The sequence below is a fragment of the Chroicocephalus ridibundus genome, chromosome 11, assembly GCF_963924245.1.
Source record: "Chroicocephalus ridibundus chromosome 11, bChrRid1.1, whole genome shotgun sequence".
NCBI lineage: Eukaryota > Metazoa > Chordata > Aves > Charadriiformes > Laridae > Chroicocephalus > Chroicocephalus ridibundus.
In genome coordinates this window covers 15,649,595-15,674,196 of record NC_086294.1, presented here as the reverse complement: position 1 = coordinate 15,674,196, position 24,602 = coordinate 15,649,595, and the positions used below count along the sequence as shown (strand labels likewise).

Here is a 24,602-nt window from a genome sequence, read left to right as displayed (position 1 = left end):
AAAAATCCTGCCACGGTTTTGCTCCTGGTTGCTCTTTGGTTTCCTCTAATCCTGCCACTCTAGCAAAGGCAGCTTTAGCTCTCCTACCCTCCGCTCTGATGCGGACCACCTTGAGGACCATGATTTTCAGCATTTGGCTTGCCACATATGCGATTATTTTCCATTCAGCGAGTACACGCAGGTGCCAGAGAGCAGATGCATCCGACAGACTGGTCTGAACGGGCCAAGGGTGGCGAGCGCCTTTTCGAGTTGGGACTGTGACATTTTTACATATGGAATATTGTTACTTTCTCAGGTTTTCTGTTTTATTTGGTTGGGTTTTAAAAAACAAAACAAAACAGTTTCAGTATCATTTTTCTGGCTTTCTGCCTATCTCCGTAAGGAAGAGTAATGCTAGAGAAGTCGGTCCAAAGCTAATTGAATTTTTGTTCCTGCTGCTGCGTGAGGATGGGGGTAGGAACAGCCACTGGAGAGTGAGGATACTGCCAAGGGCAGGCTGGGGCTGTGCCATTTCCAGCCTCAGCATCCCTCAGACAGGGCAGGTGGTACCCAGCCCCCTCAGCCTTGCCTCTCAAACCACAGGCATTTTGATTATAAAAAGGAAGAGAAGACAGAAAAGAGGGAAAAAAATGCTCCCAGGGAGGTGCTTACAGGAAACATCAGAAGACTAGATCCTAAATTATCCCATGATCATCCCACTCCATCCACTGTTGCTGCTCAATGGAAAAACAGTGAAAAATCATATAAAAACTAGTCCAGAACTGCCATACATGAAGACAAACTGAAACTTTCAGCTTGTTTTATTACCTCATAGCTGCTTGCTGCTGTATGGCGGTTTCTTCAGTGGAGGTGACACAAACCTCCAAGCTGCACCTGCAGGCACCGTGTCTGGATGTGCTTTGACCTCATCCCCACCACTCCACGGGCGTCCCAGCTCCATCAGCAGAGCTGCTCCAGCAGCCAAGGTCCCAGGGAACCTGGAGGGAAATAGCCGCAGCAGGTAGTGCTGTGGCTGCTTTGCGGCAAGCCCCAGAATTAATGCAATTAGTGCAATTAGCAGCATTAGTATCATTAGCACATACACATGCTGAGGCCTAGATTGAGCCCCCTGAGCTGCTGCTGCTCCCCACCAGCTCATCTCCAGTGGGGGCCTGTGGCCAGGCTCCCCTCCTGTGTTGTCTCCTTTCCTTTTCCTTGTATGCGTTTTTATGTCTTATTAAATTTTAGAGTTCTTTGATGGTCCTTAAGAAGCATCATCTAAGTTTCTGTCCCTTCATCCTCTCACGAGACAGCAGCAGTGATTGCTGAAAAAAAAAGAAAAAAAAAAAACAACAAAAAAGCCATTTCTGTTTTTCTACCCAACTATTTCCTTACCGGTGATTCAAGAGTGCCGTGATTTCCCTTCAGCTCCTCCGGAGTTTTCAGTAGTTCCTTCTCCTGTCCGTTGCTGTGATAACTCAGTCTGAGAAACATCTGCACCCCATCAGGAGCAGCTTTGGGTACATAAAGCTGAATACAAAGGGTAAAAAAATGTTTGATGGCCGAGTCACACTCTCATCCAGGAAGCAATCTGGCAATCGGCACAGAGTCCCTGGGGTGTCCGAGCTGAGAAACAGGCTCGACCCTTATTTCTAGCACATCACTGAAGCCACTCACTCTGTTAAAATACTAAAGCTGCTATGAATCATACCTAGAGCATGGAGAAGCTGACATCTTGTGTGTCACCTTGCAGCGTCAGCTTCCTTTTTAGTAAAAATTACCAGATGTAGTGCTATCATAGTGTCACCACCCAGAGAGAAGGGCTTGGTACTCCACTTTCTGGCTGTTTACAGCCTTTGGCTTCACTTGATTTTTTTCTCAAAAGCTGGAACAAGGAGATGCTGGAAATCTGACTCGCTGTCAAGGGGCTTCAGGTAGATCTGATTTTGGTAAATTGGGGGCTATTTGGCAAATTACCCATCACACAGCAGTGATTTGCCAGCTGTGCTTTGTGGTTAATCTCAGTTGTATATCTGAAGCCAGCAAGGTGCTTTTCAGGGACCATGAGCTCAGTGTGGGACCGGCAGGATATGTCTCCCCTGGGCTTGGGTCCTGAGTTCCCCCTGAGCCAGCCACCTCCCATGGGTGACTTTACATCCCATCTGCCTGCTCTGGTCATTTAAGCGCGTTGTTTGCAATCTTTCCTCAGGAAATTCAGTGCACCCTGCAATTTTGGTGGGCTTCAAGTTTTCTTGTGTTATCTGCAGATGCCTCATGGCCCTGTTCTTCTCCAGATGACCAGCACGCTCCCTGAGAGCTCACCTCCCCTTTCTGCCATCCTGTTTTCTCTTAAAATGTTTCTGGTTTCCCTTATCTCTCTAGGAACAAGCAGAGATAAAAGGGTTTAACGGCCATTTGAAGAATTATTTTTCCATGCGTGGTGTTCTCTTTCGAGGCTGTTTTGACTGTGAAGCTCCTTCCATGCCCATTGCTGTCTGCAGCAGACCTGTTGCTGGCTGCTGCAGACCCTGCTGGTGGATGGACTCAAGTGTCCTCACCGTTTCCCTGGCTGGACATGGTTTTCCATGTTTTCCCAGATGCTGGGACATTTCCATCAATTCCTGAAGAAAACTCACAACTGTGCACACAGCTATTTTAATTTTTTTTTTTTTTTTACATACAACCCATTCGTGCTTTCTCTGTGCCCACATGGTTTAACAACTTATTTTGGAAAGTCTGACTCTAAGGTTGAAGTCTTTGCAGGCTGAGGAATGCTTCAGGCACAAAGGCTGACCATATTTTCCATCCTCATCTGCTGATTTCCTTAGTCTATACATGAACGTGATCGCAAGATTCATGTTCCTATTTTCAAGTGAGAGCTCAATCAAAGAAATCATATCCATCCATCCATAGTTCAGGCATGTCTGGGGAGGGTAATAAAATATTTTACGAAAAATGCAAAATGTTTTTCGTGCTGCCTATTGCTGCAGCTGACAGTGCGTTGCTGAGAGCCGGGAGGAGATTCCTGCAAACTTAATAGCTAGGACTTAGATGGATAACTAGAAATAAATCAAGACAAGCATAGACCAGAGCCAAATGGTTCACTACAGTGTGTAGTGAGAGGATCGTAGTTTGGGAAGCACAGTGATTAATTTGTTTTCATAGAGTAATTACCAATTAATCATTTGGCTAATGATGCTGCATTATGAATTAGTTATAAACAGACTTCAGCCCAATTATAAGGACTCAACTAGATCATTTAATTGAATGTTTATTCTTCTAAAAGTGCTGCACCAGACTTTTTTTTTAGCAGCTGAACACATACATCTAACTGGAAAATGGCACACTTTTAAAATCACTGGCTGCTAAAGATGCCTTAAATTACACCCTGTTGTAATTAGGAGGCTCAGTGGTGTATCCATAGCCGGGCTTGACCTCTATGATAATGCCAGTTGTTTAAGCGCGTAATCATTCCTTTACATCAGATCCTTTTTCCTCAAAATGTTGGTATTTAAGGGGTTTTTTTACTTCATCAGATGAGGGGGCCTAAAATAAACATTATTCTCTAGGCTGACACATGACAGCATTAACAATGAGTTGAAAATAAAATTGCACATAATGTGCTGTTTAGAAGAATGTCCTCAAAGTTGCTGCAGAAAATACCAGCTGTACATTGCAGACTAATACTTAGCAATTCAAGTTCCCCCTTGGGGGTACATCTGCCAGATATAAATATTAATGAAAGGGAATTGTGACAGGAAGATTAAGATTCATTAATCATTATTATTATCCAGCATCAGGTGCTAACGGGGCAGCTGCTTGGAGGGAGACGCCATCACCTTGACCTAGCCCACGTATTCGTGAGGATGCCGTAAGAAAACGAGGTCTTCAAAGGGAGCAATAAGCACATTGCTGCAAGATGAGACCTATTTTGGGAGCAAATCCAAGGCTCGGTGGGTGCGGGTGGGCGCCAGGTCCCCGGGAGGATGTGGTGGGACAGGGGAGGACCTGGCGCGCAACCTCTGGTCTAAGCAAGTGTCACTTCAGCTGCTGTCCCCGCATTGCCGGGGTGATTCCCTCTGCTCACCCCACACGCTGACGGCGACTCCACTGTCCAGGGAAAAGACAGTCAGAGAAACCAGGAAAAGCCGCAGCTCCCCTGCTCCGGCGGGATAGAGATTTCACAAACTTTCCCATCTGACGTGTTGTTCAAACACTCTGCAGCTGTCAGACCCCTATTGTTCGGCTTTATATTGTGTTGGGGTTTTTGATGTCTCAGCCATCGAAGAGTGGGAATGAGAGGTTGCATCCTCCGGGCTGATCCTCCCTTCCCTGCCAGGTTGGTGTCTGTTTTCACAGCCCTCCATCCAGCCAGGCGAGCTTAACTCCTCGCTCCCCGCCACAATCCCTTTGCATTGCACATATTGCCAGTCGCCTTCAAATCTTGCTTCAGCAAGAGTTTCCTTTTTAGCATTCTGATAATTTTGTTCCGTACTAGCCATCACGGAGCGTGCTTGCTCCTTGGCGCAATTGCAACAGAAGCAATTGCAGAGTTTTGTGCCACCTCTAGTCTTTGGCATGATTTTTTTTTCCTCAGCTAATAACAGGGGAAGGTGCCCCAGTTTCACCCCGGCCCGCAGGCGATCGCCGTGCAGGTTGCTGTGCCCCGTGCAATAACTGAGGCGTGACAACCCCATGCACAGGAGGGAGGTGCTCAGGAAAGCAGAAGGACAGTCATTCGTTCCCCTGCACAATGTATACGCTTCATTCATTCGCTTGGAGGAGCCCCACAGCCCAGGTGATCCTGCCGTAAGGCTGTCCTGGGGAATTCATTTCTCCATTTACATTTACCAGTAGCAGAAACTAGCCCAAGGACACCAGCTTCGATAAAAGACTGCTAACTAAAATACACAGCACATGAGCTTTTTCCACATGTGAGACTAATGATTGCTGCAGAAGTCAAAATAAAGACTGCATAACTTGGATCAGGTGCTGGCATTTCTGCCTTACCCCCACCTGCAAATCCCATCAGCTTGTGTTCCTGGGAAAGGTGAAAGTGCCCCCAGCAGCCTGGGAGCCTGGAGGGGGTTAATGAGAACTGGTAGCAGTGGGGCAGGGACGGATAGATTTATGGGGGATTAGGTAGGTCAGTGGACTGTTTGCTCTTTTGTCATCTGTTCCCACCTGTATCATTAACCGAGAAAGGACAACAGACAGGTCCAGCCTTCACCTTCACCCCAGCCCAGCTCTTCTCTTTGTGTTTTGGAGAACAATTGCTCTGGGCAGAGTCCTCACCTGGATTACGCACACGTTTGTTTTGGTGAGAATGAAGATACAGCTCTAGATTGATATAGGTATGGATATAGATGTCAGGATAGATGTCCTTCCAGTACCTGAAGGGGGCCTAGAAGAAAGCTAGGGAGGGGCTGTCTGCAAGGGCACACAGCACTAGGACAAGGGGCAGTGGTTTTAAACTAGAGCGGGGTAGGTTTAGATTAGACATTAGGAAGAAGTTCTTTACAATGAGGGTGGTGAGACACTGGCCCAGGTTGCCCAGAGAGGTGGTGGAGGCTCCATCCCTGGAGACATTCCAGGCCAGGCTTGATGAGGCTCTGAGCAACCTGATCTAGTTGAAGATGTCCCTGCTCACTGCAGGGGGGTTGGACTAGATGGCCTTTAGAGGTCCCTTCCAACCCAACACATTCTATGATAGACTAATCAAATCTATTTGAGGGTCCAGGTGTGACGGGGAGCGCAGCTGCTTCCCCTCCTGATGCCCCAGCTTCCATGTGGACCACTGGAGCTTGCATCCCTCGCTTCTTCATTCCTTTGTGTTTCCATTTATTCCTGCTGATGATTAGTGCCCTCAGGCACGACCGCCAACCTATTCCTGTTCAGCAAAACACAGTTCCCAATGTCTGATGTGGTTCCTAAATTGCATTGGCAAAACAAAGAAGCCTGGGTTGGTGCATCAGCAGGAGGGCTGTATGGTTCCCCCACCGATGTGCGTGTGCTGCTTTTGGCACAGGAGGTCTGCATTCAAGGTATTCTCTCATCGCTCACCGCAAATATGGTTCTGAATGGAAGCCAGGTTGTTTCGTATTAATGAATTGCTTCCATTCCTCCCGATCACGTTGTGGGGAAGGGACCTATTTAAGCTTCTTTGTTTAATGCCGGGTTCTGCTCCTCTATGATAAGTGCTACTTGCCAAAAGCTTCGTTTCTAACAGAGTTCAAAGTAAAGTTATTAAGTCACATACGTCGACGTAATCAGGATTTGGGAGAGGAAGGAGAGCTTAGCTAATCACGGTCCCTGCGGCAGGCTGCACACGGATACAGTTGAGCGTTGCCGAGCTAATTTTCTCCCTAAAGCAGCGTTTGGTGGGTTTACAAAGGGACCATTTCGGCTTGCTGCTCTACGCCACAGGGGGAGACTGGAGGCCCAAGCCCCACCTCGCTGAGGCTGAGGGAGGTTTCCTACTGATTTTAGGATGCTTTGGGTCTAGGTCTTAAGGCTTGGAGTACTTTACTAAAGAAAGCCTCTCGTACCTAATTTCAGAGACAAATTCCATGCCCTGCAAAGTCTGTGTGAACCTTTTTATCGACTCTGAAGGAGGTTTTTCCCTAGGGGTACGCAGATTAACAAATATTGTGACTAAGTCTTTTTCCCCCTTTCCAAATGAAATCTAACATCAGCTCTTGAGAAAGAAGAACCCGCGTTATAAGAAATCCCCAAAGACAGTGATGGTCATGACCACTTTTGTTATTAAAGGGCATATTTTGCCACAGTTTGTTTGGTTTGGTTTATGAATTAAGTTTGTGAATTCATGAGATTAAAAGCTTAAATGGGATCAATGAAGACTACACAGCATGCATCAAAGTAATTGCGGATTGTTTTTCCAACTCCAGAGAACCACTAATATTGAAGTACTGAGGGTTTAGAGCAATAGTTATGAATTTTTCAAATAGAGAGATGAAAGGAAATATGTTATCAGTACACGAGGCTGAACTGAACTGTTTGTTATTTCCAGCTGACTAGGACCTCTCTTGGGGCAAAGGTACACGATGTCCTCTCTGAGGTAGCAATCTGATCCGTGGGGCAGTTTGAGGAAAATCATTTGCTCTCTGTGTACAGGATGTTAACTATGTGGAAAAGTAATAAAGCAGCATAAGCCTTTGAGAGAAACACAGAAGCTTCCAACTCTGCCCTCCATCCCTTCCTTTCTACCTCTAAGCGAGACTGTATGGAAAATATATTAAAATCCAGAGATTTGTTCAGCTCCAGTTTCCAGATGGCAACATATGATATTTGCTGGCTTTTGATTAAAATTAGGCTTTTCTGATCCAGAAGGGTAAAGCTTGTAATATTCTCATCTCCCAAATCCTTGATTTCTGATGTTCATTGTTCCCATAAATTATCAAGTACAGCCAATAGAAAGCAGCTAATTTCTATCTAGTGGAAGTCAGGCAGATTTGTAGATTTGATATTACATAGTTTAAACTATTTTAATATGCCAATTTTGTGGAAATGCTGAATTTAATATTCTCAGAATAAATCACACCCAATTTTCAGACAGATTTCCCTCCCTCCTCTGCCCCATCTCTTGAGTTTAGATAATCCCGCTATATTTTCCATGGCTTGCTTTCAACATACCCAAGGCGTAGGCCTTCTTCACACTTAAAACCAGAAACTATTTCATACAGCCTGGCTCGGTTCAACCGGAATCTGATTCATCTTATTTTTGAGGGAGGAGGTGTCAGAATGATACTGAGGTGACCACGGGGGTGCAGGGATGTGGGGCAGGGAAGGCAACGCCAGTTGCTCTGGTTGCCTTCATGTTTCCAGCCAGGACAGCTGTGCATGGATATCGGGATGAAATTTCAGCAGTTTGACCAAGCCCAGGTTTCCTGGAACAGTACCAAGCTCTCACCCGCAGGGGGACACAGGCTTCAGGTGGTGCATCACCTCATCCTGAGCAGTCCAGAAAGACCAGGGTTGAAGCTCCTGTCCTCTGCTGGGTCCCAGCATCCAGCCAAAAACCCTTCCCTGCCTGTCAAAAACACTTAAGTGCAGCGTGGGTAGAAGTTATTATCCAAATCCTCACGTACCTTACAAGGCTGTCGCCTTCCTGGCCTTAGTGTCATCCACAAGGAAAACTTGTCTAACTATGGAGATGTAGCTAAACATGATGCATTTTGCATCTTCAATCCCTTAGAGAAACTAGGTAACACCGGTACGTTCAGCTGCAGGTTGTCAATACCAATGTGTCATCATTACAGAAGCAGTCAAAGACTGACCAAATGGTTGGAGTAAACACCTCTATTTTGAGCAGCAAGTGTCTACGCACATAGCAGGGTCGGGAAAGAGCTTCATCAACTTGTGTGGCGTCTCAAAGAGGTGACATAGCTGGCAGTAAGGAGAGTGTGTTGCAAGATTTCACAACTGCAAAGGAAACACCGCCCTGACCTTTTTTTGGTCAGATCCTCATCTTGTGTAAATCGGTCAAGATTCACCAAAGCCAAGTTGTTCCTGGATGCTGTTGCCCAGTTTCCCAGAGTCAAAACTGATGTTTTATAGCAGCTCGTAGTTGCACATATTAAAGTCATCAGGAATATTTTCATTACTGACTGTGCAAGTGAAATGAAGACAGACATAATGGAAATGTGTTCAAAAAATTATATTGACAAAGAATTTAAATAAAAATGCTTTTTTTTCTCCTGTGTATGACTTGTGCACAGTAACCAGGTCTAACAGATGCCATTAATACAATGGAAGGATTGTAGTGGAGGAGAGAGGAAATGTATTTCCCAATCCCTACTGGAAATTAGGTCTCTGCTTAATTCCTCCAAGCAGCTTAGATTTAAATAATTCTTATTTTTTTTTCCCGTTGGCCATTTCCTATAGCTGCACATCCCTCAAGTGACCATCTAGCCTTTGGGATTAGCCACAGAAAAACACAGTTCTCTTCCTCGCCCTCTTCCTTTGGGATATTTTCTAGGGCAAGTTTATCTGGATCCCCCAAATCAGTCATTTCCCTCGCTGCTGCTTTCTGCTGTCATTACACGGGCCACGTTATCACTTGTTTTGTTTGAGGGCAGGAGTATTTCTACTCCATATTCATGCGGATTTTCACATTGTTGTAGGTTTCAAGAGCTTCTCATTCTTGCCTGTGTTGACTCAATCTTTTGCTGACGAAGACAACCCCTCCGGCTTTGTTCTCAGCACACCACGCAGCTGGCACAAAGATTCCAAATACCCATTTCTCCCCCTTGTTGTCCCTCTTTGTTCTCCAAACCTCCTGTCCCTGTGAGGAACCCGTCACCCAGAGCTGGGTCAGGACAGAGCTCTCCCTCTGTCCTGTAGTAAGGAAAGTACCTGCTGGAGGGAAAGGTCTGATTCAGACCTGGCAGCCCGCTGGGGAAGGGGATGGTTGATGGGCAGTGTTCAGAGGTGCTGTCTCCTAGGAGTTGGTGGGCTGGTGGCTCTTCATCAGCCATAGAGGAAAGTGCCCTCTTGTCCAACTCCAAACTTGGTGGGATGGTCTGAAAGAAACACGTACAAGACCAAAAACTAAGGTCTCAAATGCATTTAAAAGCAGGGATGACACATTGGAAACTGTGCTGCCTTTGGGGACGCAGCAGTCCCCTGCAGCAATGGGACAAGTCTCATCCAGAGCCAAGTGTCCCCACATAGCAGGAGTGGGGGTCCATGGGGTTGTTTCAAGGGACAGGGACTTTGCTGGCTGTCTCAGGTATCTCCTCCTTGCAGATAGCTCTACCCCTGCATTGTGTTTTCAGAGCACAATCCGTTATTGTGTTAAGGGTCTAATTTTGGGGAACAGAACGGTGTGAGATGTGCCCACCTCTCTTCCTCCCTTCCTACCGCTTTCAGAAACATTAAAGGTGAGTTTCACCTCACCTAAGTGAACCCCATTTAAGCACGTAGACTTTGAAACAGTCTGGGCAGGGTGACAAGAATTCCTAAGAGGCTGTTTGTGTGATAGAGGGAGCTGAGGTGCCTCGCTCAGACCCAGGGTGCAGGGACATGTCCCCACCGCACACACCTCAACCAGCCGCAGGGGCTCCCACTCTCGCCTTTGGCTGATTTTGTTTGGGTTTTTTTCCCAGTTATGTCTCTTCCTGCCCTGAAAGGATGTGTTCACGCAAAGACCCTGCCTGCACAAATTCTGCATTTCTTTGTGCATGACCTCGACTAAAGGGAAGTGCAGTAGCAATACTCAAGCAAAGCACGTCTCCACGTCTGATGCAGCTACAACACCGGGGCCGTTGGTAAGGCCAGTGTGGCCCTGGGGCTGGTGGGGTCAGTGCTCCCACTCATGGAGGACGGAGCATTCCCTGGTTCTGTGCAATCTCAGGGAGCAATTTAGCAATTACCCTTGCAGCTTACTTTCTCAGCATCTCCAACATCCTCTGCACATCCGCCTTCGCTTTCATCTTTCCCATCGTTATCAGGGTTTTTTTCCTCTGTATTTAATCCATATGCGAGTGGCTGGCCAAGAAGCTCTTCAGATGTTCTGTAACATGGAAAATATCCTGTGGAAGCAGCTGAATAACTCACTTTCTCATCATGCTTAGTGTTAACCTCGCCATCATTGAAGCTTTCTGCCGTTTCTGTGCTGATGTGCGATGCGGCAAGGGAAGATGGGCTGATAAAGATGTAAGAGGTTCTATAGTAGGGCAGGTACTCAAGAGTAAACGCCAGGTGTTCTCGGACTGAATGGTCATTGCAATGCGATATTTTCGTATTCAAGTCTTCAGAACTGTCCCTGGTCAGCGGGACGTGCTCCAAGACTCCTGGCCTGGATGGTGGGGGAGTGGTTTCATCCCTTGTCTCCAGATCTCCTGGAAGCTCCTGAAATAAATTTGTATTTGATCAAATACAACAATATTATGCTATCAATGGGCAAGAGTCATTAGCAAAACCAATCACCAATGTTAATCAGTTCTGCTGTCAACCCAGGGCATGCCACATCGGCCGCTACAAAGAGATAATGAGGTCAACCGGAAGACTGAGGATTGTAAGGGTTTGGCTGATTTATCTTTCATGTCTTTGTTTTTGAGTCTTGAAATGGTTTCTCATATAGGGTTTTCAATTAAATTTAAATACCATCTTAGCTCCTATACTCTCAAGCAGCCTTTAGTAGTTCACACAGGAAAAATATGAAATTTCCTGTTTTCCCTATCTTGATGAAGAGCAGCAACAACCAGGCTTCAGAAATAAAACCCCAGTCTCCATCCCCTGCTACCTGATTTTTTACAGACTACTGTTTGGCACTGTACAAAACCATGGCCCACAGAGACAATGTTTGTACCTGGTTTGAGATTAAATTTACATCTGATTTCATGAGCTGCCTTGGCAGACTCCGAGCCAACAAAATGGGACTCCCACAGGCTTGGGCTATTTAGGATGATTTATGGTCTCCTGAAAAATCTCGGTAGATCAGCAGTGCTTGTGAGCATTCTGGAAATGAAAGAACATTAAAATTTGGGTAGAGCCTGAAAAAAAAAACCCCAAACCCTGTACAACCCTCTTCTCCTCCAGATATTTCCTTTTGAATTTTCAATGCAACCAAAACTGGCATATGCAATTCAAGGCTTTGAAAGAGCTTGGATTTGATGTTACAATTCAACTCCAGTTTTATCTTTCTTTGTTTGAGAAGCCTATTTAAACCACTATTGTGAGACACTATTTAATTGTAAAAAAAAAAAAAAAAAAGAGGTAAGAGGTCATCTTACTGTTATAGATAAACACACAGAAATAGTTTGCTACTAGAAAAATTGTCTACCCTTAGCTGTTTGCTGCTCTGGTGCCGTTAATTCCCCATCCACATTTACTTTCTTCTGCTTCTTTCTTATCAAGAGATCTGTCTCTAAGGCTTTTTGCATTTTAAGGATATCTTACAAATATCGCATTCAAATGGGCCCACATCTATACACTTGGGTAACATAACTGCAAGCTATGTGTTCACAGGGGTGAGAGAAACGGTATTTTTATAGTTACCACGGACTCAGGAAGCCTCCAAACAGGGAAACCCAGTGGGGAGAGCATCATCCCACGTCTGCCTGGCTGCCTTGGTGACAGGGTTCCAAGGCAGCGTCACAAACGGGGGGGATATCCCATCCCACTCCCCCTTCCCCCGGCTCCCTGAGCTTTCCCCTTCCTCTTTCCCAGTACCATCTTGTTGGACAGCCTGGTTTTACTGGGATGCTCACAGGTGGCCTGGCTTCCTCCTAAAGAAGCATCAGTTGCTTTTATCCCTGTCAGTGGGACAATGAACTACTGAGATAAGCCCTAACAAACCAACTGGTCCCAGCTGGGGGGTTGGTCCTGGTTGGGGTGTTTCAGCAAAGCCCGGAGGGGCCGGGCCCCTCCACCTTGTTCTTCACTGGTGCAGGAGAGCTTGTTTGTTGGACGCCCAACCAAACAACCAGCAGCCCAAGTGACACATTCAAAAGGATAAATTTCAACAGAAATAGCATCAAATAAATGCAGTTTTTCATTTTCATACTAATCGCTGCAAAGCCAGTGATAAGTATAAATTTCATTTTACCGTGACAGAATAATGCATCTCTCTCTGATTTACAAACATAGAAGAAAGCACAGGAATGCCTCAGTTGTGCCTTTTAAGGCATTTTCAAAGCCATGTATTTCCATACTTTAAAAACGAATATATCCTGTAAACATATAGAAACAGACAAGGACTTCCTGATATTTCACATCAAAATAGTTACCATCTATTTTCCTCCATTCAGGTTTAAAATATTTTTTGCTAAATGACAGATGGTTTTTCTTGTTACTGCATCAACACGTATGTATTTCAGTGTTTAACTGGCAAGTGTAATAGAGTGGAGCAGCTCCTCTGACAATATATTAAAAATGCTCATAAGTACCCGGGTAACAGAGAAATTCAGAATAAGATTCATTCCCGCATACTATTTGATGTATTTACTGAAATTCCAGAGCTCTAAAGCACAGGAATGGTTTTGAATGGACTATATTATTATTATTCATCCCCTTTATTATCCGGGTTGCTGCCTGCAGTAAAAAGTGGTTTATTATAATGTGATTTCTCAACTGCATCAGTATGATATACCGGCAGCTAATGAAGTGTTCAGGCACCCAAAACCCCAGCTTCATTGAAATTCATTACCACGAAGATTCTGCCAGAACTAATTGCTGTCAAGGCTGCTTATGCATATGTCTTAGTTTCATTTCACAAAATGACAGAGCTAATGCGGGTACAAACCAACCTGAAAAAAACCCCCTTCCAGTCTGCAACAGGCACAATGCAGGAGGTTTCTCCAGTGAACTGACACTCCTGCAGGGCCAAGAAGAGTCTGAGGATTTGGATACTTTTTTTTTTAAATTTAATTGAAATATAGAATCACAGAATGGTTAGAGTTGGAAGGGACCTTAAAGGCCATCCAGTGCCACCCCCCGCCCTGGGCAGGGACACCTCCCACCACACCAGGTTGCTCCAAGCCCCGTCCAACCTGGCCTTGACCACCTCCAGGGATGGGGCAGCCACAGCTTCTCTGGGCAACCTGGGCCAGGGGCTCACCACCCTCACAGCAAAGAATTCTTCCTAGTATCTCATCTAAATCTCCCCTCTTCCAGTTTGAAGCCATTACCCCTCATCTTTATGTGCAAAGAAATAGTGATTTTTTTTATGTGCAGGAAATAATGATTGAGTGTGGGTGGGTCTTAAGGAAAAGACGGGGAGGTCTCCACAGCCTCCAGCGCACCCCGAATCACCGGGCTTTGGGCAAGGCATGAGGTTTGGACCGGAGAAGGAGTCAAAGACCTGGGATCTGAAGACAGGAGAAGGCAGAGGTGAGTAGGAGCCCACGGCTGCTGAGATGTCCCAGCCCTCCCTGCACCCCTGGGTCCTGAGCCCCCACCTCCAGCTCCTGCTGCCCCCACAGCCTTCCCTGGCCGAGGTGCGGATTCTCCTTATGCCCCCAAATTCAGACCCACACCCAGGAGACCAGACCCTCTTTCCAAGCTGCGAATGCTCTTTTGCAAGCCCAGTGTTGCTTTAAAGATGCTTTTGTGGGGAAAAGCAATAAATGCAATTTGCCAGGAAGGAAGGGAGAGGAATTTGCGAGCGCAGATGAAGCTTGTGAACCCCGGGACTGACTTGAGCAGATTTGCCGAACAACTCCATTTACATGATGTTTGCGCATTCCTGTTTCAAAAGTCAGCCTACGCGGAGTGCTCCACATATGCCTTGCCAAAATACTTGGGACTGATCCAAGGGAATGATCTTGACTGTTGCAGGTGGGTTATGGAACCCCCGAGAGGTGCCGGAGGTGTCAGGGAGTTCACTAATTATGGCTCATTACGGCTTGTAGAGGAAGGATGCTCTCAGCGCAGCGAGTCCGGGTGCTGTAGCAGGACACCTTCTCAGACACCTCCTGACCTGGACAAGGTGGACAGGGATGTGGGTTTTTTCATTTCAACCTTCTGGAGTTACGGTGGGAGCAAAGCTGCCCTTTTGCGGAGCTTTTCAGCGTTTTCCGTAAGGATTTCCCTGTGACTTCAGAACCCTGCGACTTGGCCAGTTAGTTTCAACAAAGACAACTTTTATTATCCTACTGAAAAGCCTGGATGTGCTGGTATGTTGTGCTTGCTACATACACGTTTTCAAGCATTAGTCATGCCATAACATCTGCTTTTTATTGGTAATTACACTATCCCCATTTTAATAAGAGGTAATTCTTAAATTTCTCATAAAATATATATGACTCCAGGGAAAGAAGGTGAAAGGTTTTGCAAGCCTCTCACAGCCACAAGACCAAAATGAGTGGAAATAAATCCTTTCTGAGCACAACTTGTCCAGCCACTCATGACAGCGCGTCCAGGGATGCCTGTGAGACTCGTCGTCCCTATTTCTCCTAATTGTTCATGCTCTGCAGAACAGACCTGCGAAGTCTGTGTGCCGCGGCCCTTCTGGGTGCTATTAATGTGCTCAAAAACGGGGACCTGCTCCTAAAACTGCACGTACAGGGATACCCCCTCCTGGGTGTAACTTGACTGGAATTAGCGTGAAGGGGGTTCTGCAAGATCAGGTCCGAACAGGGGAACAGTAAAAGTTTGTAGGCTGTTTCCAAGTGTTTCAGACACTTTAGAATTGCAAATAGGTGTCCAGATTAATGGACCGTAGCTTGTTTGCATTCATATTTATGGTAGACTCGGTATAAAGCGAGTTGAAATAGCGTGCCTGAAAAACGAGTAACGTCTGAAGTGGAAGACCAATATCCAGATAAAACATCAAGAAAAAAATCTTCTGGGGCTCCATTAAAAGCTTCCAGTTTCTTATTTCCCATTGTCTCTCTGTAGGCAAGTGCTGCTGCGCTGCTTTGGCAATGCAAGAGTTGGGCTCTGTGATTCCATAGCACGTTTCCAGGGATTTTTCTAGTGCTTCTGGACAAGGCAGTGACAAATGACACTTTTGCAAGGTCATCCCTAAACCTTTGAAAACCAGAGAGCTTTTTCAGTGGCTCCTGCCATTCGGTGAATGCCGGCAGCCAAGCCCATATGGAGCATTGTGTGCTGAGCTCACTGTTGATGCAAATGCACACAACTAGTTTTGATTAAGAACAAAATGCAGAATTGACTCGAACTGCTTTTTTTTTGGTTTGAAAAGCTTCAAGCCTCTCATTATCATCAGGGTTTCTTTCAGGGCAGGAAATTGGAATTTCCATAAAATAATGCTGAAAGGCACAGGGCGAAGTCAAAGAACATTTACGTTCCTAACGAATGGAAGGATAAACACGCAAAACAAATTTGGGGACACTCAGTTAAACATTTGGGGGCATGTTATGGCATGTGGATTGTTTAAATTATTCACTATGTATTAAGCAGTTGCATACACAAGTGGTAAAAGGACAAAGCAGTGGGTTTAAGGGAGGCCTTTTCCCCTCGCAGGGTAACTCATAGCTGGTCAGTAGGTGATTGTTGCGTTCGATAGCCGAGGAGGGGCTGTGTTGGAGCGCGGTTTTCCTGTGAACAAGGAGCTCATTCCAGTGCAGAAGAAGGTCCCACGGCAGCATTTGTAGCCCTGAGGTCACTGAGGTGGGAGCAAAAAGACTTTGTGTAACCTCGGGGCTGCTCTGCTGAGTTTGGAAATGCTTGGAGGGACTGGCCGGCTGCCGAGCGCAGCCAGCACGCAGGTGGTCCGGCACCGTTTCTCGTCTTTGGGATGTCCTGGCTGATTGGAAAATCCTTGTGCCAAGGGAAACTGGGAAGTGGCAACCACAGGCTTCTCTCTTTCAACACCCGGATGAATCTGGCGAGAGAGTTCCTTCAGTTTTATGGGGGTTTAACCGTAGCCAGGGCTGGCAGCGTTCCTTACAAATAAGGGGTTTGGTATTTCCCAGTGCAAGACCGGGCGGCCCTGCGTATGGTGCTGCAGGGCAGGTTTGTGCTTTCTGGGAGGAGGGAAATAAAAGGAAGGACATTTTTGCCAAGGATGACATTAAAAAGCTATATTGCAAAGACGAGCTCTCCAAAGTTAGAAACCTGGGGAACTGAAGCTGCTTTGTCCCTATTTCTCTGCCTGCCTCATCGTGCAGATTTCAATAACAAAACCAGCTCCTGTTTCCTTGCGTTGTCTGCCTGCCTTCCCAGGTCTGCAGCGAGCCGCGGCACACAGAATTCAGGTTCATTCCATGTGCCTGGAGAGAAGAACTGTTTTCAAGGCACTGTTTTGCAGAGGATAAACTACCTGTGAGCAGGTGAGGGCCTGGTAAGCGGGTGGCCGTTGCTTTACTCTGCTCCCAGGTGACATTACTGGGAAATAAATTGGTTTTGAGACAGATACTTACAAATGTGGTTGTTGTTTCCAGCAATATCTTATAAATAAGGAAACAACAACAACAAAAAAAATCTTAAAATCTATTAGAAACCTGGAAGCAATTAATGTGAGGGAGATTAACTGTCCAACTGTTGGCGAAGTTGGAGATTACGGTGTGCTGTCTTCACAGCAGATGTTCCCAGTGTAATACATTTGCTCACACCACCTCAAAAACCCAGTAAAACCATTGTCCTAAACAACACACAAACTTAGTCTTTCCTTTGGTTTGAAGATTCAAAGAGCAGCTCCCAGCCTGTCGAGTTGTGGACTCCTGGAGTATCAGTGGTGGACAGAGAGTGGGGATAATCCTAGAGACACAGGAATTTTCTTATGGGGAATATTCCCACCATTTGGGAGTTGGTGGCGTGGTGTTGTGGAAGCCCTGCAGAGGAAAGAGAAAAGAACAGGATGGGAAAAAATAAGCCAGATTTCACAGTGAATTGGAAAAAAAAACTCGTGCTGGATTGGAAAAATACTGGGAAATTTCCTTTCTTTTGGTTGTTCCACCTCAAGTAAAATATCACTGTATCTGTGCAGGGCAAGCCCAAATGGGGGGAAAGCATTACAGCTAGAAACATCTAAGAACCAGAAGAAGCCCAAAGCAGAGAGAAGAGAGGGAGGATGTGTTGGGAATTGGCACCATAAGGTTTTCTTAAAACAAATCTATCTCTGCCTGCACACTGGTAGGTGGCAGTGGAAAGAAAACTCATTTTGTGTTAAAAAAACAGGTCATCCTCAAGAAACATCACGTAAACCTTGAGTAGACATGAGCAAACAGCCCTGGGGGAGTCATTTGTCTTTGCTGTCAAGAGGAAAATTAAGACTCCAGGGGACAGAGAGGCTGGGTTTGATGGATGCTTGCAGCAGAAGGCAAGTGGGTCAGCATTCCTGTCCACCACGAAATCGGGTGCTTTCCCTGGAGAAAAGCGACTGTATCAAGTGTACACCTGTGGGGAGGAGAGAGGGGATGGCAAGATAAATGGTGGAAAGTCCCTAAAATGATAAGTGTCTCTTCTTGTTTGGTATTGACAGGAATAACCTTGCTTTAGAAAGATGAACTGGATCACCATGAGCTGGGGGCTGGTTATTGCTGCGTGAGCATATCTGTGGGCAGAGCGCGGTTAGTGGCTACATCTGCATTGGCTTTAGCAAACAGATCTGAAAAGCGGGTGTCCGTACTGGAAGTTTTCAGGGGGGATTGGTCCTGATACTGCGTCATCATTAGCGGCCCGTGCGTTTAGGTGAGCTGGAACACATCATCTAGTCTCACGTCCTCCAAAAGCCACCCAGTTCGTGTGCTGCAGCACCACTCCACAGTGCAAACCAAATTGCTGTAAGTGGAGATGATTGAGGTATTTGCTTCAAAACTTCTGATCCTGATGACAACCCTTCTGTAAAAATACATGGATACAGTACCTGTTGGTTAGGAGAACATTCATGTGATGGACGAAGCCATGCAGCTCTGCAACCACCACATACTGTATGAGATCCAGCCCTGAAAAAGGAAGAGAAAATGCAGTTTCTGTTACAGTCAAAATCCAAGAAAATATTTCCCCTTGTACGTCCTTGGAGCTCTTCTAGATCAAGGACCTTGTCATCCTCTTAAAACACACGCACGGAGCAGATACCTGCTGATTAATTTAGCCTGGATTCAATTTAGTGGACGGACACACCCCAGTCAGCTGTGCAATATATATTTCTACTTGAAAACAAAATTTGACTCCTATAAGCAACCTGTTACAGTCAGCCAGGGTATGGCGAGTCATGACACTAGTTTACTGACTTTTTTGCTGCTTTCTAATCAGATTTATTTCAGCCATAAAACACAGAATCTGGTGATTAATGTTCAGCAGATTTCAGCTGAGCAATATGTGGTCTTGGGTTACTAATATAAAAAAAAAAAAAAGGAAAAAAACTTTTCTTATAATATTTCAATATTGATAACTGCCAATGCTGGAAAAAGCTGCAGACAGGCTTCAAGTCTTGAGGTCATCTTAAATACTATTTCAACTTTTTAATGAAATAAATTAGAGCTTCTTGGTGTACTTTTTCAGTTCAGGCATTGAGGATGTACTGAAGTCTTTAAACTTACTTTTCCTGCAGTTCTCACATAATCATGGGCTGCAGAAGGGGGGAAAGCACCACATATAATGAGACATACTAGTAAACTGCGGAGTTTGGCAAGCACAGTGGTCTCTGAAGAGACTCAAGGTGTTTATAGACATTTCAGCCACAATAGATCTTAAGGACTAGGCTTTAAATTCTCAGCATCTGCAGCCGTTTCTGAGCAGGTAGAGAAGAAAAGGTACCGGTGACACAGGGGTAAGACTGGAAAGAATTGCCTGGACCTTGAGAGCAGTCCTTGGACACAGCAGTCACAGAATCATAGAATGGTTCGTGTTGGAAGGGACCTTAAAGATCACCCAGTTCCAACGCCCTGCCCTGGGCAGGGACATCTCCCACTAGACCAGGTTGCTCAAAGACCCGTCCAACCTGGTCTTGAAGCCCCATCCAGTCACCTCCATCAGTTAGACCCCAGGAAGGGACGAGCCCCTGCTTGGCAGCAAACCTCCTCGTTATAGTGTCCTCTTAGAAACACATTAAATTTCCCTTGTATCCTGTGACATGCAGCCCTGAAAGGTGAGGAAGAAAGGAAAATGCTCTTTGGGTTGCCAGCCCCACCGCCACCTCCATGCACGTATCGCAGTGGCTGGTGGTTCATACTTGATGGTCCAGATAACCATTCAATTTATTTTAGGGAATATATTCTGCATTTGGCATCTGTGACTGTTTCCTACCGGGGAATGATTCATGGGTGCAGGAGCTCTCCAGCTTTGCATTCGCTCAAGCTTCAGCTCAGTTGCCTCTGGCAAACTTTCGATGGTGCAGCTGGAAAACAGGTCCACAACTGCCCTTGGTGCAGTCTGAGATAGTTTCACGCTGTGGGTTTTTACCACGGGTGTCTGGTCCATAATCACTCCTTACTGCGGCAGCAGCTGGAGGCAGCTGTGCTCCTCCAAAAAACGGGTGGAAAGAAGGTCTTTGCCCTTTGGTGCTGGTCCTTCTGTGAGTGCCCCAGAGCCCGACGGGAGGCTGTGCCTCCCCCAGCGCAGGCTTGGCCAGAGGAGCGAGGGAGGCTGGTCCCGGCAGGACGGGCAAGCGGAGGGAGGTGGATGCAGCGCCTCCAGGAAGCACATTCCCGGAACATGACGGCACATCCCGGGGGCCCGGGGGCTGCACTTGTGCTGGGAAGGAAGGACTGGGCTTGCTTTCAGGCTCCCCTTCTCACTCGGGAGCAGAACTCCGAACACATTTTCTAAAGCCACTTCTGTTTTTTTCCCAAATTCCCTCCTCAATACTTCCACTATGATTCTGAAGGAAAAATAATCGGTAAGCAAGGGTTAGCCTGCAAACTGCTGGGAGCTCGTGGCACGGCCAGGACCCCCCCCGCCTCACTCCTTCCGTGTGTGTGTGCCCACACCTCCCCGTGCCGGGGGAAAACTTCTATGGAGAAGGGACGTTTTGTCCCACAGCAGCTAACATGGGGTCCCCAGTGAGCCACGGTGTTCCCGGACACCAGACTAACACATTAAATAAAACTCCAGTAACTAAGGAGGACGTGCCCAGCTGCAGCCTTGCCACGGTCCCAGCCCATGGGAGATGGAAAGGAGACGATGTGGATCAGCCGGACACATGCTGGGCTGTGTCCTCACCTTCTCGGCAGGTTCATGGTCACTATTGCAAGGAGGGCAAGTACAGCAGGACCTGGATATCCAGCCATGTTTCAGCTGGATATGCTCTGTCCAAAGTCGTGCCCACTTTTGCCCGAAGAGGTGCTTTACGGGAAGGAATTGAGTTCACTCACACAACGCTCAGGGGAAATTTGAATTCACCTTCCATGGTCTCCTTGCACTAGAAACCTGATTTCAGCGTTCACACTTAAACAATCCAAGACTAAGAACATCTGCCATTTGCTCTTCTCCACTGAGCTATACTGGGCAGCACAACTGAACTCTTGACAATTATGAAAATTACATTCATTATTTTCAAGTCACAGATACATCTGAATAGGTATTAAAAGCAAACGACAACTGTTGGAGGGAGCTAAGGCAGAGCATGATCACACCAGAAATGAGATTTGGAAATATACCTTCTAAATCGACACAGGCTCCCCGGTGATGATGGGCTTGCGAGCTTGCAGCGGAGCTCTGAGCCTGGAATTTGCTCCGAGGGAGCTGTGGTTGAATTTCTTTTTGTCACCGTTGTTTTGCAATGCCATAATAAGTGTTGGTGAATTTGCAAATCATAAAAGCATGGACCATGGGTGGGTGCTTTCATCCAAGGGCTAGAACAAACATTTTTGGTGTCAGCCCATTCCAGAGAGATTTTCAGTGTTATAAATAAAAAATAAAATAAAAAAAAAAAAAATTAGAAAAAGCTAAACAAGCAACAGCTGTTTGGAACCGGGCCCTAAACCCAAAGTATATAAATGGTGTTCACACAAATGCTTAGAGACAGTGACAAAAAAATGCTCTAGCACAAGAAATGCAGGGTGATTTCTAGCTATTCTGCTCACAGGAAGCTGGGTTTTGTCCAGCCACAAGAAATTAGCAATTCTCAGCGATGAGAGACGCTTCGGTGACACAGCCACTGCCACATCTACCTGGTGGGCTGGACCGACGGAGCCCCCGGTGACAACGGGTGGCAGCATCAGGACACGTCCCCAGGATGGGGCCCAGCCTTGGAAACATTTAAAGCAGCTGAACTAGGAAGCCGTCCGTAGAAATTTTAAGACTGGGGATAACAAACCAGAGATAACAAGAGAATAAATATCAAAAGAAAAGAGCAGTGCTGGACAGCCATCGATAGCCTGCTATCAGGGGACCGTAGACGTACATACTCTCCAAGTTGAATTATGAGTATTAGCTTGTTTGGAACGGTATTTGCCCTTTGGACAGCCATATTTGTGTTTTGAGCTTCAGAAACATAAATTACAGTCATTTAACCCCCAGGCTTACATTTTACTTCAATGACGTAAATGAGTTCCCAACTTTCAAAGGCCAGCTGTCCCTTACAGCAAGAGGTAGCAATTATATAAAATTCTTTTATTGCATGGAGGTATTTTCAGTCCTTTAAGTTTATGTGCCCCAGGTGAAGCAATATAAACAAAGTATCGCTGTCACAATTGTGTTAATAATGGAAACTGCTTTTGGGAAGTTTTAGGGATAAAACCTATAACTTTATACTGCTAAGGTGCCAAACCTTTCCAATGTAAAACAGAAGTGCAGCTGTGTAAGGCACCGAGAAAGGTTTCTGAGAAGCCAACATTCACACACTCTTTAGGTATATAAATATGAAGGCGGTTGCTTCCAAGCCCCAGACGTTAATAAGAATTGCTGGGAAAAATAAGGTTAAAAATACATTTAAATGGCTCTGGGTTTTTGGTAAACTTCAGATACACAGAGTTAAATCCCTGCCTAATCCAGCCTCACCGAAATCCATATTTTACAGATGTGCACGTGTTCATGGCTGACGGCAGCACTGAAATGCTGAAGCGCAGTATGAGCAGGGAGATTCCGAACAGTCCGGCCTGGCTCTCAGCTCAGGGAGTTGCTCCATCAGCCCCAGTGCTGGAGTTTTCCATTGTGGATTTCTAATCCCTTGATTTAAACTTCAAAAACAGACCAGGCAACACAATTGATTGCAACAGTGCAGGTAGTTGAGGTTCTTGGGTTTTTTTTCCCTAACCTCAGTAGACGAATAGAGAAATTCCACTACTTTAAAAGAACACTTCAAAGATTCAAAACCAACAAAACACATCAAAAAGTAGCAGCATGCCTATGGATGGCTCTAATTTGCTGCCCTGTCCACCCCGAGAGCATGGTGCAGCAGCTGAAAGCACACTGTGCTCCCAGCTGTTCACGCACCTGGAGCTGAGCTTATTCTACTTTCCAGCTTTTCATTCATTTTTGTACAACAGTGACATATTGAGCTACATGGAAGACAATAATTCCACTCCACGGCCATTTTTAGAACCAGTTTTCTTTCTGCATTCAGAAATACTGCTTTCCTTTCACCCTTATTCAGGCAGAATGTGGGAAAATTGGGCCTCCTCAATCAATGGCAGTGATGTAGCTGGAGAGCTGCAGCCACTCTGCCTGCTCCAAGGAGCCGTGCATCACAGCGTATACACGGCCAAGCCAGCAATGCCCGTCACTTGCTTTTCCAAACCAGAGGACGGAGATGGTCCACGAATGGTTCACAGTCAGGACCTCACCATAGCTCCTCCTCCCTGCTGTGGGATGGAGCAGAGCTTTGCAAGCCCTGATCACAGAATCACAGACTGGCAGGGGCTGGCAGGGACCTCTGGAGATCACCCAGTCCAACCCCCTGCCAGAGCAGGGTCACCCAGAGCAGGTGGCACAGGAACACGTCCAGGCGGGTTTGGGATGTCTCCAGAGACAGAGACTCCCCCACCTCTCTGGGCAGCCTGTGCCAGGGCTCTGCCACCCTCAAAGGAAAGAAGTTCCTCCTCATGTTTAGGTGGAACTTCCTGTGCTCAAGTTTGTGCCCGTTACCTCTTGTTCCGTCACTGGGCACCACTGGAAAGAACCTGGTCCCATCCTCCTGACACCCCCCCTTTCAGTATTTATAAACGTTGATAAGATCCCCCCTCAGTCGTCTCTTTTCCAGACTGAAAAGACCCAAGTCCCTCAGCCTTTCTTCATAAGAGGGATGTTCCAGTCCCCTCATCATCTTCATAACCCTTTGCTGTCCCCTCTCCATCAGTTCCCTGTTCTTCTTGAACTGGGCAGCCCAGAAGGATCCCAAAGGAGAGATATGAAACCTCCTGGTGAAAGCACCGTTGAAACCAATAGCCTTTCAGTGCCACAGTTGCAGTGTTGACATGTTTTCATGAAAGGCCTTTTGCAACCTGCAAAATGCAACTTTTTTTTTTTCATGGGAAAAATCCCCAAGCCCAAACATTTAGTCATCTAGCTTGATTTAGGGACAGAAAATCCAAATGCATTTGCATCCGGAGAACTGAGTTCACATTGGGATGGGCGCCCAAGCTCTCCTCTCCTGCTAACTCCCCTACTCTTTCAGCTGTCACCTGGAGAGAGAGCTATTTTTTAACACAACTTTTTCTGACCTCATCCCATGAAAAAGTCAGGGCATTTACTGTAAGGCAGGCTCTCAGCAAGGCAAGGGAAAGGTTTAGAGGCAGAGAAGAGTTTGGATGCAGTTCACGTCTCTTGCTTGGTGAACTGACAAGGGGGAGAACCGAACTTCAAAGGCTTCCATTGCAGAGCTGATGACATTTAGTAAGAAAAGGAAAATTGTTGCTTTTTTGGGAGATTTACAAATGCCATCCGTGTCCATGGGTGTAATTTTCCATCAGGAAAAAGAATTTCAGAAGCAACATATGGACCGTGCAGTAAAGAAGTTACCATAGCAACCAGCCTCCTAAAAATCCCCCTATATGTATATAGAAATCAAATGCATGTAATAATTATGGCCGCATGTCTAAAGTCATTTCTAAGTCACATCTTCCTAGCATCTTTTTTTGTCTATTAAAAGTCTAATTCATGCTTCAAACATCGGCTTACTGTGCTGCCTCTCGAACCTGAATATATTTTGCAACTGGAAGTCAAAAGCCTCATCACTGACAGTCACTGACAAGAGAGTAAAATCTAATTTAGCTAATTCAAGATACATGCTATAAGCGTAAAAGAATGGTTAT

The 24,602-nt window shown here is 46.1% G+C and overlaps 1 long non-coding RNA gene across 3 annotated transcripts in view; it reads right to left on the bottom strand.

The window, feature by feature from the left end:
• Positions 1-2,694: 2,694 nt before the first annotated feature.
• Positions 2,695-24,602, bottom strand: part of LOC134522046 (uncharacterized) — a 40,266-nt gene continuing 18,358 nt past the window's right edge. Inside the window, exons 2-5 of one of the 3 annotated variants that reach the window (XR_010072941.1) lie at positions 18,275-18,353; positions 11,312-17,240; positions 10,387-10,851; positions 2,695-9,521 (exon numbers count right to left, since the gene is read on the bottom strand). This is a non-coding gene — a long non-coding RNA (uncharacterized LOC134522046). Of the gene's footprint in view, positions 9,522-10,386; positions 17,241-18,274; positions 18,354-24,602 lie in introns of all 3 variants that reach the window. The other 2 variants (XR_010072942.1, XR_010072940.1) reach the window with 2 other exon arrangements.